The sequence below is a fragment of the Erythrolamprus reginae genome, chromosome 4, assembly GCF_031021105.1.
Source record: "Erythrolamprus reginae isolate rEryReg1 chromosome 4, rEryReg1.hap1, whole genome shotgun sequence".
NCBI classification, from domain to species: Eukaryota; Metazoa; Chordata; class Lepidosauria; order Squamata; family Dipsadidae; genus Erythrolamprus; species Erythrolamprus reginae.
The window spans coordinates 18,555,443-18,571,792 of record NC_091953.1 but is presented as its reverse complement, the minus strand read 5'-3'; positions in this window follow the sequence as shown (position 1 = coordinate 18,571,792).

Genomic DNA, 16,350 nt, shown 5'->3' with positions numbered 1-16,350 from the left:
TTGAGAAATCCTGCAGAGCTGAAGAAGTGCCAGATAATTGGAGAATAACAAATGATGTTCCTTGTTTGAAAAGATGGGGGAAGGAGGATCTAGCAAAATAGATAAGGCTGGCAGCAATACCTGAAGAGACTTGGTTGTTTTGTTTTGTTTTGTTTTGTTTTGTTTTGGGGTGTCTGAAGTCAGTATTGATGGTCCTGAAGACTGTCTGAACAAGTTCTTGCAGTTTTCATGGCAAGATGACAGAAATGGCATTGTAGTGTCTGCTTTACTGGGCTAAGTAAAAATCACTACGTAGATCAGAGGTCTTCAAACTTGGCATCTTTAAGACTTATGGACTTCAACTTGCTGACTGGAGAATTCTGGGAGTTGAAGTCCACAAGTCTTAAAGTTGCCCATTTTGAGGACTCCTGCACTAGATCAAGGTCACTAGCTGGCTTTGTACCTAAGGTATCTAATCTGAATTTACACTCTCCTGGATTCTAGCCTAAATCACTATTGGTAGTCCTCCACTTACAGCCATTCATAATGACTGGTCCCTAGTCACATGGGCCCTTGGCAACCAGCATGAATTTATTATGGTTGTGGAATCCTGTGATCAGGGTTTATTGCCATTTCCAAACCAATTTTTGACAAGCAAAAGTCAATGGGGGAAACTAGACTTGCTTAATGACTGCATGCTTCATTTAACCATCATGGTTTGTTTAACAGCCATGGCCAAAAAAAAAAATTGTAAAATCAGGCAAGACTCGCTTAATAACTGCCTCGCTTAGCAGCAGATCATGCAATATGCATTGTGGTCCTCAGTCGAGGACCATCTATATGCCAAACTGGCTCTCAAGAAGATTGTAGAACAGATCAAAAGGAAATAAGTTTGTAAACTCTTTGAAAACAATTGCAGTCAATTGAATTCAGCAAGGATTTGTCCACAGTATATTTTTGTTATAGTGTTTTTAATTGTTAGCTGCTTGGAGTCATGAATTTGAGATGGACTGCGATATAAATGAAATAAGAATAAATTTGATAGATTCATATTCAGATCAGAACTGTATCTTAGTAGTTTGTGGTAATTTGAACTAAACATTTGACAAAATAATGCCTTGACTTTCTGATTAGCAAGTAAATTAAATCAGGGTTGAATGGCATAACTCTTCTTTGGAGTATAGTAACATGCATACAATTCATCCAACCACACTCGCCCATCTTGGAAATAAATTCTTAAAGACAGCCTATCAGTAAATCTTTCCCATATAGAAGAATATGATGGGGATTCCTGGCTGACTACAGCACTTATAAAAAGTGGTTTTGCAAGAGCGATTGATTATAAATTGAACACGAGCCAGGAACGTGGTGATGTGGCTGCAAAGAAGGGAAATGCGAATTTAGGCTGCATTAACTGAAATTTAGTGTCCAAATTGTAGGAAGCTATCATTCATTTTATTATGCTTTCGTGGGAGGCCAACTGAAGTATTACATCTAGTTCTGAGCATCTCATTTTAAGAATTTAGAAAAAGGCTCAGAGGTAGTGATGGGCGAACTGAACCCGCACAATTTGGGTCCATACTGAATTTTGCAGTGTTCGGTATGCCGAACACGAACCCGAAATTTTTTCAAAGTTCGGGGGCGTGTTCGGCGTTCAGAGCTTTGACGTCACCGGCAGGTTGCTAAGGACGCCAAGGTGATCACTTCCTGGATTCCAAAGCTCCGCCCCTGGAAACTCTTTGTGGGAGGAATTCCCCAGCTCCTTCAAAGGGAGGTCTTCACGTAAAAATAAACATTGTTATTTTTACGAAAAAGGACGCCGCAGCGGCGCTGCAAGCAAAGGGCAGTCCTTTCACGTAAAAGGACCATTGGGTTCATCCATCACTACTCAGAGGGTGGCAAAGGATTGAAAATGGAGCAAGATTGAAGGAAATTGATATGTTTAACCTTAAGGAAAGATAATTGTGGATATAACAGCAGCCTTCGGTTATCTGAAAGGATATCTTATAGCCAGTGTTCCCTCTAATTTTTTTGGGGGGTGGGTGGAAAAGTATAGTGTCTGAGCAGCAGTCCCTTCGGGACTGGGCGGCACAGAAATAATAAATAAACAAACAAACAAACAAATAAATAAATAAAAAACCCACCCTGTTTTGCCTCAGAGAATTTCAAAATAAAATACTGTACTGTGTGTCTATAACAGTGAGCTCATAATAGGGCAACTCTATCAATATCAAAATGCCACTTAAATAGTTGAGCTAGTTTCAAACTAGATTTTGATTTTCTTTCTCTCTTCCTTACTCCCATTCTTTTTCTTTCTCTTTTCCTTCCTCTCTTTTTTCTATCTGTTTCTCTCTCTTCCTCTCTCTCTCCTTCCCTCTCACTCTTTCCCTCTCGGCTTCTGGGCAGGTTTGGAAAACTCTGAGTTGATGATGATTTTTAAGTGAGCGATTGCTCACTGCTCAGCTTAGAGGGAACTATGCCTATAGCTGATATGTCATACCAGGTAGCAGGCAATGATGGGGTCCTACAGGTATGGTCAGGTAGGCAGAACCAGTAGGAAAATTTTGAATTTTTTTCTTTTTTTCCCTTCTAGGCTCTGGGTATGTTTTTCCTATGAGGTTAAATGTGTATAATTTTAGAAGAGCTGTGCCTGCATGCGTGTGTGTGTACATACACATACAGTTTATATTGTAGATAATGTATATTTTTGTATGCCTGTGTGTAATTTGTATGTACACATATGGTATATATACATAGAATTATATAGTATATTTTGGATGTTCAATAATAGTAAGGGAAAGGCCAGGCACCTTAGCCCTAACCCAAACGCTTGACGTGAGTGACATCAAGTTGGCCATCTTTAAGCCAATCACATGACCTTTAAGTCACTCCCGTCACATGATCGTCAAGCTACTCCCACCGGGTCCCATGGCTGGCAAGCCACACCCACAAAATAAGCCACGCCCACAGTGTGATAATAAAACGTTTTACAGCCCTTCATTGGTAGCAGGACACAATAGATTAGATTTAAATACAAGAATTCCTGTTAAATGAAAGAGGGCAAAATATTATGGATATAGATAGACACACACACACATACCTGCAAGATGGTGATATGAAAGCTTTCCTCCTTTCCCCATTTGTGTGGGCATCTAGTACAACAATTGAAGCAGAGTTGTCATGGAGACAAATTAGCAGGCATATGACGTCATTCAGGTTTTAATTTTGAGTATGTTTCTCAGAATCTAAATTTTGTCCTCCTCACACTAACCTACACACTCTCTGTCACACCCATGCATAGAATCCCAAAATCAAAAATCATTGGGACAGCTAGATCACAGTTAGCTAAGGAAAGCATTGATATGTACACCCTTCAATATAGACGCCTGTGCATGATCTTTTGCTCAATGCTAAGTAAAATTAGAAGAGGTTACATGGCAACATTGCTTGACCAATTATTACCATTGTTTCCAGACAAGCCAGAAGACTGGGAATGCTAATCTATTTAAATAATAGCGTCCAGAAGGGAGATGTGATGGCCTTGAGTGAAAATATTGAACTCCCATTTAGAAGTGATTTCATTTTTTTTAAATAACTTTTTTATTGATTTTCGTAAAATAGACAAACAAACATACAAACATTAAACACAAAATGGGGATACATTTCCCCCGCTTATCTTGAAAGTATAAATTCAAATACAAAAAAAGAATACATAATTAGATATATGTTGAATATTGAAAAGTTTGCTAAATTTTGAATTAAAGTTTTTCACATTTTTACTAATATATATATAAAACCAAAATTCTTACCATATTACTTATATATAAACTAGATCTTATATATAAACTAATTCTAATATAATCCTTAAACACAGTAAATTTAACTAGAACTAATATAACCCAAGCAAAAATAAGTACCACATGTTTACTAAAAATAGGTTATATATCTTATTTTTCCTTATCTATCCATTTATAAACTTTGTTCCATGTTTCGTAGAACTTAGTATCTTCTTGATCATTTAGACGTCTTGTCATCATATCCATTTCAGCGCAATCTAATATTTTAGCGATAACTTCTTCTTGTTTGGGGACTTCCTCCCCCTTCCAATTCTGCGCATAGGTAATTCTAGCTGCAGTTAATATGTGTATAATTAAGTATAGAATTTCTTTCTTATAAATCTGATTGGTAATTCCTAATAAATAAAATTCCGGGGTCATTTAGAAGTGATTTCAAACAGCTAATTTGTAGCAAGAGATGAATTCATAATCACACAGATCACTGCAGAACCTAAACAACTGTTGTCAGCATCTCGGTGGAGATAATGGCCATATTTGCAAATAAATCAACTCTTTCCAGAAAGAAAGAACGGCTTCCCTTCAAAACCTTACAGACGGGTGTTTTAAAGAAAATAGGTTCAGAGATAGCACATCCCAAAACCTTCTTTGTAATATGTTTTCATATTATGACAGCTAACATTAGTTCGGGGCATATTTCTCTAATTACTGTACAAGGAAAGCTTGAATATATTGGTAGGCGTGAGTCTGTGTTTAAGCCTGCCGTAATTGCAGATAATTTCATGTCTTGGAAAGAAAAGTGTAGATGGTTTTCCATTAAGCCAAACATGTATTCTTTCTTCTTCTTTTCTTTATTTATTCAGTTTCTGTAGTCACCCATCTCAGATAAGTAAATTTGCTAAACAAAATACTGAAGGGGAATAGATCAATTGTCTCTTCTTGAGAGGTTTGAGGTATCATAGAAATGTAGTTTCCAAGATTGCGTACGGTAGAGTAAGAGTGCATTTGCAGCCTAATTGAGAGAAAGCAAGGAAATTTAAATTGATAGTTGAAAACGTTTGAGAAGTTATTTTTGTTTGCTGGAACACTGTTCATAGGGGTAGTTATGTGGTTTTGCTTTGAAGGGTATTGTTTGGATATGCAAAGTAAGATCAGCATTTGGTTAAAAACAATATGTTCAAAATGGAAGCATACCGTGTTTCCCCGAAAGTAAGACAGTGTCTTACTTTCTTTTTATACCCAAAAGCCCCACTATGTCTTACTTTCGGGGTATGTCTTATATTGGAAAAAAATTGTCGAATTTTTTGTTTTAACCATAAAATTAACATTTAGACGCGGTGATGTATGGAGGGGGGGCGGCGCGGAAGTGGGCAGGAGGCGGTGCTCATTAAGATCAGAGGGAGATGGCAGATGCGGCGACGTATGGAGAGGGGGACGGCGCAGGCGTGGGCAGGAGGCGGCGCTCATTTGGATCAGACGGAGGCAGCAGACGCGGTGACGTATGGAGGGGGGCGGCGCGGAAGTGGGCAGGAGGCAGCGCTCATTTGGATCAGACGGAGGCGGCAGACGCGGTGACGTATGGAGGGGGGGCGCGGAAGTGGGCAGGAGGCGGCGCTCATTAAGATCAGAGGGAAGTGGCAGACGCGGCGACGTATGGAGAGGGGGACGGTGCGGACGTGGGCAGGAGGCGGCGCGCAGCTAGATGAGAGGGAGGCGGCAATACCCCCGTGTTTCCCCGAAAGTAAGACATATGTCTTACTTTCGGGGTACGGCTTATATTAGCCGACCCCCCTGAAACCCCCGATACGTCTTACAATCGGGGGTGTCTTACTATCAGGGAAACAGGGTAGTAATATCACAAATAAAACTATGGCATTGTTATGATTATGATAGCCATGGCAGTGCAGTGTTTAGAATGCAGTATTGCAGGTTGCTTCTACTGACTGCCGACTACCTTCAACTTGGCAGTTCAAATCTCACCAGGCCCAAGGTTGACTTAGCCTTTCATCCTTCCAAGGTCGATAAAATGAGGACCCCAATTATTGGGGGCAATATGCTAACTCTGTAAACCGCTTAGAAAAAGCTGTAAAGCACTATGAAGCAGACTAAAGTCTATTGCTATTATTAATAGAATGGATTCAGTTCTATCACACGCTACGGAGTATGGGATAAATACCTATTACCTTAATGGAGGTGGTGAGTCATAGAGCGATTTGATTAAACCCTCCATAGAAGCCACTGAATCATAATATATCAAGAAGTTCAGCTCTATAACTTTGTACCCCATGAGATATTATTTAGTTTACCAACAGGAGGATGTTTTCATCCTCCTGTTGGTTCTGCTTTGTGAAATATCACAATGTTGCTTTATATTTAATTAAACTTTAATGCAATTGTCCTAGTCACTATTATTATATCTCATTTGCCTTGGACATTTCTACCATCAGTTACCTTTGATACAATATTGTACATCTGTATCAGCCAGCTTGGGAAAAATGCATTCATGCACCTAATGAATTAGATTACAGTCCATGAAAGTTTATGTCTAGTTTTGCTAGTCTTTAATGCACCATGAGAGTCTGTTTAATTTTGCTGTACCACTGTTTGCAAATATGGGACAAAACTCATATTTCTGAAGTTGGTCTTAGCCAGCGGTGGGTTCCACTTACCCGCGTACTGGGGCGCTGTGCATGCATCTTGCTGATTTGGGAGCATACACCCACTCATGCGCCCCCTCTTGAAATTTTGCTTCCACACATGCACAGGAAGCGAAAACGTGCCAAAATATTGCGAAGGGATGCTCGCACGCTTGCAATTTTGCAAATTTCACCAAAATCTCACACACAAAGCATCCCCTCGCAAGATTTTGCTTCTGAGCATGCCCAGGAAGTGAAAAAGGGCCAAAAATTCAGAAAAAAAGATGTCACCGCCCACTGGACCAGCAAAGATGTCACCCGAGCGGTCGCATGCAAATTGTGCAATATGGTGGCTACTACCGGAACGGAGCTGTGGGTTGTACTGATAGCAACCCACCACTGGTCTTAGCAAGATTTTGCTAAAATCTTAGCCAGATTTTGAATATAACTAAAACTCCTGTCATCTACTTTTATTTAAGAAAGATCCACTAAACTCAATGGGATTGTCAGTTGATATAGACATGCACTAGAATTTGCTGTAAGTCTCAACAGCATCTTTGACCTTTAAATTAGTCCCATTCCATTGCTTTGGAGGCTTAGACATGTCTAATTTTTTGACAGCTGGTTTCTTCAAACTTCTGTTCTTGTATCTTCTGAACAAATGAGCCGTAGTTTTCTTTGATGCCACTGATTCTTTTAAAACCTCAACTTTTTCTTTCCTGCTGTATCTGCATATTGAATTGGGATTGATCTATATTTTATCTCAACTTCAATGTGGGAAAAATACCCTTCAGCTAAAAATATCACTATTTTACAATATTGCTGCTGTGATATTTCTTTATTTAGCATTAAATATTTCTTTATTTAGTATTATGCTACCTACGCTAATGATTCTAAAAAATAATCACTGGAATCATGGAAACCAGTGTAGATCTAATAACCTTGTAAAATACAAAATGCTCCACACTGAGACTGAAAACACGCAAACAAACATACAAACAACCAGACACAGGCAGACATGGAGAAGAGAAAAAAAGAGGGAGATGTAAGCCCCTAAATATGTAGCTCACTATAGCTTACAACAATTTTTAACTAGATTGTCTATCTTCTTAAGGAAAAGAAGTGGGAATCAGCAGGTTCTGATTAGTTTTGGAGAAGCCATAAGTACCACCTATGACTGCCCCCACCACCATCTATTCTTTGCCTCCTGAGTCCCAGCAGATCTGGGGAAATAGGGATTTTGCAATAAACTTCCCCTAGAGTGGGGAGGGAATGGAGATATTGCGGTATCCTTCCCCTGCCATGCCCACCAAGCCACACCTACCAAGCAACAGCACACCCACCAAGCCACGCCCACAGAACCAGTAGTAAAAAAATAATAATCCCACCACAGATAAAGAATGGTATTTTTTTCAAATCTGATAGCAACGAAAACATTCCAGTGAGTCACACATACCTTTCCTTTGCAAGCTACAATATTTACTTTCTTGGAAATCTTTCATGTACTCAATTATATCATGCATCCATTCCTACAGTAAATTTGTCTAAAATGTTTTGGTTTTTTCCACTGATTTTCTTCAAGAAGTAAACATGCTCATTATTTATTTAATAAGTTTTATACTGCTTCTTAAACATAGAAACAGAACATAGAAGACTGATGGCAGAAAAAGACCTCATGATCCATCTGGTCTGCCCTTATACTATTTTTTGTATTTTATCTTAGGATGGATCTATGTTTATCCCAGGCATGTTTAAATTCAGTTACTGTGGATTTACCAACCACGTCTGCTGGAAGTTTGTTCCAAGGATCTACTATTCTTTCACTAAAATAATATTTTCTCATGTTGCTTTTGATTTTTTCCCCCAACTAACGTCAGATTATTTCACATTGCATCTGAAATAATTTCAGTTTATATATTTTTTTTTTTAAAAATCAAAATCCCTTCTCACCTCTATGGACGTTATATGTCTTCCATTACCTTGTATTTATGATGGTTGCATGAATACATTTATGTTAGTCTCCAGGATCATGGGATTCCCTTTTTTAACCTTTTTACAAGCAAAGTCGATGTGGAAGCCAGCTTCATTTAACAACCATTTTACTAACTTAAGAACTGCAGTGGCGGTGATGAGAAAGGTTGTAAAATGGGGCAAAATTCACTTAATGACTGCCTTGCTTAGCAACATAAATTTTGAGCTCCATGGTGCTTGTAAGTCAAGGGCTATCTGTATGCAGTTGTTTCAGAATCGGCTGAAAACATAGAATGAATTGAGGCGATGAATAAACAGAGGTTTAACAAATCAGTCCGGTTTGCAGCATTTTCAAGCTTTTACTCCTCTAAATTAGAAACAGAAAACCAGAAATGCAATTATTTAAGGTAGGTAACTGCAGTAACGCGGCGAGGCTCAGCTCTAGGCAGAAGACATTTCAGGGTATTCTCTGGAATTAGTTGCTGCAGGAAAGAAATGTAACCATAGCTGTGAAATGGAGGAGAAATTGCTGAGCCAAAGAAAAGTTTTTGCTTTGGCATGGTTAATAAGCTGTAATTGCCACCTCAAGCATACTTAGAGATATCTGCGATATTCTTTCCCCCTGTTTGCCCCTAGGCTTTATAGAATCCTAAAAACAAGATCGGCCTACCTGTTGCGAAAAGGGACGTGTGTGATATATAGAGGAAATAGTTCCATAAACAAGATAGCGATCTACTTTGGAAGGCTTAAGATGGAGAGATGATGGAGCATGGAGAAGCTCTATGGAGGAACATTGGACAGGATAACTGCCGTATTTTTGGAGTATAACATGCACCTTTTTCCTCCCTAAAAGAGGCTGAAAATGCAGGTGCAACTTTATTTAAGCTTTTCTCCCCCAGCCTAACTAGGTGCTAATGATATTCCTAGCTCTTATCTTGCAGGTTCTTTCATTGTTTCTCTCTGCAAAGAATGTTTTCCAAGCTCTAAGTCTTTGCAGAGTTTTTTTTCATTAGTCTAACTTGCTCCAAGTAAGTTTCTTTCCAGCCCTAACCAGATGTTAATGATGTTCCCAGCTCTTACCGGCTTGCAAGATCTTTCATTGCTAAGAATGTTTTCCAAGTCCTGTCTTTTCAGGGGGTTTTTTCATTGCTCTACTTGCTCCAAATGTTTCTTTCCAGCCCTAACCAGGTGCTAACGATGTTCCCAGCTCTTACCGGCTTGCAAGATCTTTCATTGTTATTCTCTCCAAATAGGGTTTTTTTTAAACCCTAACCAGGGGATAAAATAATGTGCTGAAACTGACCAGACTAAGGATGCTAGCCAGATGAATATCTGTTTAGCAGATTCTTTTCCCTATTTTCTTCCACCAAATCTAAGGTGCATCTTATACTCCGAACAATTTGGTATATGGAATATACTAGCCTAGTAAGGAAATATATTACATCCATATCCTGCTTCTTAGGGGCTTCCACACACATAATAATTAAATATGTGGAACAGGGTTTTAGAGGAGATAAATTCTGGAATTTGTATGATGTGAAAGTTCTGCCTTGATTGCAGAAGTTTGATTGTCAAGCAAGAATAGTTGATTCCCACATTATTCATCCAGATCCAATTCAGGTTTCAAGCAGCCAGTTCAAGTATTTGCTTATATCATCTTTTCCTATTTGTTAATTAATTATACACCAAGATGCTAATGAAGTGTGTAAACTCAAAAGAAAGAGGAAAGAAGGAGAAGGACGGAGGGAGAGGGAGAGAGAGAGAGAGAGAGAGATCTTATACTAGGATCAAGCTGCAAATTTGCACTTGAACTGGCAGTTTAACCACTTATATTGTGTTTGCTTGGTGGTTCACTATGAATTGTGCTTGTGTGCTTGGAACAGTGATTTCCTAGCAATAATTTAAAATGAAGCAATAAAAAAAGCCATATCCACAGTGGTATGTGTAGCTTACATACCGTAAACCACATTATTTATTCTTCTGTGAACTCGGTGGTTATAATTTTTAAAAAAAACCCAGATACTAAACTATATATAAGCAATAAATCAGAAAGTTCAGAATTTTTAAAAAATAGCCTTTTTAGCAAATAGAGCAATAAGTGGTTTCTGTGATGGAGCAAAGGCTATAACAAAAGTACAGGAACATTTAATTTACTCGGGTACCCATTTTGTGCCAATTTGTGTATGTCATTATCTCTTTCTCTCTCAATGTATTCCACTCTAAAGTCTGTTTTTTTCCAAAACGCATTGCCTATAACGTTGTGAGAAACAGTGTGATTATCAATGAAACAAATACTGTACATCCCATTGAAAGCTTAAGACCACTTAGAACAAAAAGAATACTTTTTGATTTTGCTCATATGTGCAATTGATCAATGGCTTAAATTCTACTATTGGGATTTCTTTGACCAGGAAAGAGATTCTATTTATTTATTTATCTCTTAGTTGTACTGCACAACGCTCCTGTAAAGGTACAGATGTTGAGTTGTGTGCAGCTGATGCCATGTTTACAAGTAGATCCATAGGTCAACTAGTTTAACCTACTGTGAATATGACTGAGAGCATGTCCCTTTGTCCTGGAGAGAGGGAGAGACAGAGAGAGACAGAGAGAGAGACAGAGACAGAGAGACAGAGACAGAGAAACACAGAGAGAGAGAGAGAGACAGAAAGAGAGACAGAGACAGAGACAGAGAGACAGAGAGAGAGAGACACAGAGAGAGACACACACAGAGAGAGAGAGAGAGACACACAGAGAGAGACACAGAGAGAGAGAGAGACTTGTTTTAAATATTGATTGGTCAACTAGAGCACAAAGTATTGAAATTGAATAGCCCAAGCCTGGCTTAATGGATGTCATTGAAAGATGTCAGCTCTTGTTCTTCTGCATGGTTGGATATTACTTTCCCAGCAATCAATGCTTCCAGTAAACCCCTTTGTTTCCGCTTCTTATATTGGTTTTTTTTATCAGCTCCTTTCCTCAAACTTCAGCTCTTCTGCTGTAGTTCTTCTTCAGCTCATCTACATCTCAGTTGCACAAATCTGATTGACCAGTGGATAATAGTTAACTATTTTTTTAAAAAATAAATTCATTAGGACTCTATCGATCAGTGTATCCAACAAGCAGCTCATAGTTTTAAAGATTTTTGTTGTCGTTGTTGTTGTTTGCCAATAGATCAGTCAATAGCATAACAGGGCTGATACCAAATAGGGAAATGGGCTGCATAGAGTAACCAGGGTACTGGAGGGGGCATTTTCATGTACATATCATTCGATAGAGCTGCAGTTTAGTTGTGGGACCAATCAATTACAATGCTTAGAATAGGATGGGTAAAGACAGCCAAGACCTATTTCAAGTATACAGTAAGATAGGGTGATTTCCTGCCTATTTCAGGATGGGCAAAGAGCACAGCAAAACCACAGTTTAATCCTGAGAAGTAGATTCCTCTGGTGATGTCACGATGACATCACAGAACTGGATTGGTCGGTGCCAGTCCTTGGAGGCTTCCATCTTTTTTTAAAAAAAAATGGATTCCCCCCCCGTGCGTAGCCATCTTGTTTTTGGCTTTTGGGGGGGGGAGGGTAGGATCTTTTGACATTGTGCATGTGCACACCCATGAAGCATGTGTGACCACGAGGCATGGCAGGAAGCAAACTGGAAGCGAGGTAAGTTAGAACCCACCCCAGCTAAGGACAATTGAACTCAGTGAAACTGTGTATGTTTGTACACCATATATTATAAATCAACCCCTCATCTATAGCCATGTAAGATTAAACACATCCAAATTATCTATCTCAAAAGTATAAGAACTATTTTTAAGTCACTGGATATTTTTTGAAATGTAATGAAGGTAGGGCCACTCTTTATGGCTCTAAGGACAGAATAAATTAGTATTATTTTTTGAATAATTAAACAAAGTTTTGAATGAAAAGTAGGGGAAGCTTTGTGATAGACCAGGGGTATCAAACTGAATTTTATTGACCGCCTCACCAGGGCTTTGGTTGATCTGGGGGACTGGGCAGGCATGGCTGACTAAGTAGGTGTGGTCAGCTTGATATCATTCCCCAAACTGCTGGCATGTTTCCTCTTTTTGTGGCCTGCCAGCAGCCCATGTAGTTGGTAGCTGATTTCAACAGTGAAGAGGCTGATGTGCTGATGTGCCATTGGTCTATGCAGCTGGCATCTGACTCAGACAGTGGGGAGCCTGGAGAGAGCTCAGTGCCAGAGGCAGAGATTCAGCCATTGCTTCAAAACCTCCAGAAGCTTCCATCAGTGATGAGGAAGAAGAGGAGGAGCCTATTTTCAAAGCACGGGCACACAGAGCTGCCAAAAGGCAGGAATGGTTCCTCAAGAGGAGGTCTCCTCGGGAGTAAGGCTTGGGACTAATTGGCCAGTCCCCTAGGGATGATGACAAAGGAGTCAATTTGCAGGCAGCAACGCTGTTCATATTCCTTCATGTCTTGGTTCCAGAAATGTCTGATCAGCTCTTGTTCTCTCTCTTGTCATTTTTCCTGCAAATTGCTTCTGGGCGTTTTGCCAACCACCATAAAGCCGCTGTTATGTACAAGTCTGTTTATTCAGAATTGAGTTATTATTTCGAGGACTCAGGCTGGCTATTAATGATGTTGAATTCACATCCAGTGTTCAGAAAAGATTGTTTTAAACTCTATTTGTGTTTGGCCACTACTAAGAAAGCTCATATGTAGTCTTTATTTAGTAAACTAAGATTTGTACAGACTTTGTATGCATTCTTTGTGGTCTGTAGCTGGGGCAGAAGACCTCTTAGCATTGGGTAGACCGAGCCAAAGCCACATGGGCTGGCTCCTGGATGGCCCAGCAGCCTGGATCCAGCCTGTGGGCCTTGTGTTTGACACCCCCGTGGTACACTCACCCCTCTATAAGTGGTGAATTTTCATGAAGGGAGCCCTGAAAAGAGATAAACCATTTTGAAAGCAGATGAAAGTGTGCCACTATTTTTTATCCAACACAGGTGACTCATCTGTATAATTTTAGTCCCAAAGTTAAAATAAATGTCCATGCTGTAATATTCTGTTTTGCAGCTAGGGGGATGCTCTAGGAGCGGGAATGACCAAATGCCATGATTGGCCAGCTGTTTGATGGCCAACTATAAAAGGGAGCTGTCAAACGGCATTACCGCAGATCGTTGGATAGTAGTTAGTGAGTTCACTGTTAATAAAGGTTATGCATGGTGTCACCTCACTTATTGGACCCTGTCAGCTCCACAGAGCCCATGCAGTACCATTTTCATTGTTCTATTGTACTTTGTTGAGAAGTTACAAGGCATCATAATCATTAGACACCTCCTTCCCTTGTAGGCTCATATACCCACCTGTGTATGAACCTTTATTGTGAAATATATCGAAAACTTTAGCCAACCTGCACCTTTATCTCCTGTTTTCTAGTTCATCTAATCAAAATGTGTAAGAATTAACACATTTTATCTCTGAGGTCGATAATTTCCCAAAATATGTAGACCAGTGTTATCTTTATATGAAATATATCCACATTCCTCATTGATTTAGAAATAAAGCTACATTGTCCAGTCCATTTTTTTTCCATTGCCAAGTAATCTCATAATAACCAGTGAGACTACTGGAAGTCATCCAATTAAGTTTTTGTATTAAGCTTATTTGAATCTGCTTCACTGGCTGCTTTCAACCATATAAAAAATTGGGTTTTTTAACCCTGCTGTTCTGTTCGGGTCTGTGAGACCCGAAATCAAGGTTTGAGACCCTGTAAAAAATTTTCCCTGCATATCTGAAACTTGAAATTTCATGACTTTTCATCATTTCAGGGGTTCTCTCTATGAGAATTTTTTTGGGGGGGTGGGAGATTTCTTTCTTGCTGAAAAAAAAAAACTCCCTAATGTTATGTTCCCGGGTCACCCTGACCCGGACCGAAAACTCTTCATTTGCAGTGCTTATGTTTGGTCTTTTTGAAAGCTTTTTTCACTTGGAAAGTAGTCTGAACATTTCTTCACACAATGGAATGAAAATTGAACTGAAAAAATTAATCCTTATTGGTTTATTTTGCCCATAAATGTGCCTCCCCCCCCGTTTTTGTGAAAGTTTTTTCAATTTATGGATAGTTTTGCTTGCAAAATGCAGTCTATTTTACTGGAGTTGGTGTGGGAATGGTACCTTGAACATTTCTGAATATAAGAAAAATATAAAGGAACTGAAAAAAATGATTCTTACTGTTTTTTTAACATCAGAAATAAGGCCTCCCCCCCCCCCCTGGCTGCTTGCAACAATTTTCACTTTTTATTTTTTTATGCTCCAAATCCGAAATATTCTTTAAAATCTTACACATTCATTTACTCAATTTAACAATGCTGATCATCAAAAAAATATTTGTGGGGGTGGGGGAAAATTTTTTTTCTTGGCAAAAAAAAAGTCACATTTACTCTGTTCGGGTCATATAGACCCGGATCAAAATGATTTTTTTTAGGTACTTGAATTTGGTCTTTTTGAAAACTTTTTCCACTGGAAAACTAGTTTGAACATTTATGAACATAATGATATGAAAATTGAACTGGAAAAATTGAGACTTATATTTTTATTTTGATCAAAAAGCCCCTCCCCCCATCCTTTTTGAATTTCGTGTCAATTTATATTTTTTAAGGCTACAAATCCCTAAGGAATTTTCCCCCAAAAGGTTTGATATACTAAATTGAACAATCCTGAACATAAGAAAAATATAAATGAACTGAAAAAAATGACTCTTATTGGTTTATTGTTTTATACTCGAGTATAAGCCTACTCGAGTATAAGCCTATTTGAGTATAAGCATGGGGGCCCATTTATGAGCAAAATAAACCAATAAGGATCATTTTTTCAGTTTAATTTTCATATCATTATGTTCAGAAAGGTTCAAGCTACCAATCCCACACCAAAATAGAATAGTAAAATAGAATGCATTTTGCAGGCAAAATTATCAATAAACTCAAAAGTTTTGATATACTAAATTGAACAATCCTAAACATAAGAAAAATAGAAATGAACTGAAAAAAAATGATTCTTATTGGTTTATTTTTGAATATAAGACCATATCATTTTATACTCGAGTATAAGCCTACTCGAGTATAAGCCTATTTGAGTATAAGCATGGGGGCCCATTTATGAGCAAAATAAACCAATAAGGATTAATTTTCTCAGTTCAATTTTCATATCATTGTGTGCAGAAATGTTCAAACATGTTTCCAGGTGAAAAAAGCTTTCAAAAAGACCAAACATAAGCACTGCAAATGAAGAGTTTTCGGTCCGGGTCAGGGTGACCCGGGAACATAACATTAGGAACTTTTTTCGAACAGAACAGCAGGGTTAAATGTACAGCACATTGTAAATAATGCACCAAAATGCAATGTTTTGACAAGGAATGGTTTGTTGTCGTCAACAAAGTACAAATAATGGTCAATTAATGGGTAATGTGATTATTTCTTCACTAAGGTATCTCATGATTGGTTTTTCGAAGGATCTCTGGAATTCTAAACTCTGCACTTTCTCAAATTCAACACTTTTTTTCTCCAAAGAATTTGGGCTGTGAATTGCCATGTGGACTGCTTTTCAATTTGTTTTACAGGCTTTCAAATGCTACAATTTGCATGTTTTTCTAGTGTGGTCTTTCAAAACATTTTATTCAATGTCTAGTTATTTCCTTTTGATTTTCAATGCAATCCAGGGTTCTATTATTTTGATTTTCAACAGCCACCCTTTTTCTCCTATTCCAATTCTAATATCTGAACAAAACAGTGACCAAAACAGGTGTGGGTGGGTGTTGCAATGGTGCCATTTATTTAATCCTTGTGTCATTCTCCAAGATAATATGTACAGAAGCTGAATGGCTGTTGAATTTTTCTTAATTTAATAGTTTATATTATGTATAGTCCACTTGACTTCCAATGGCTCTGAGCAGCTTGCAATATTTTTTTTAAGTGCAAAACACCAAAAGAA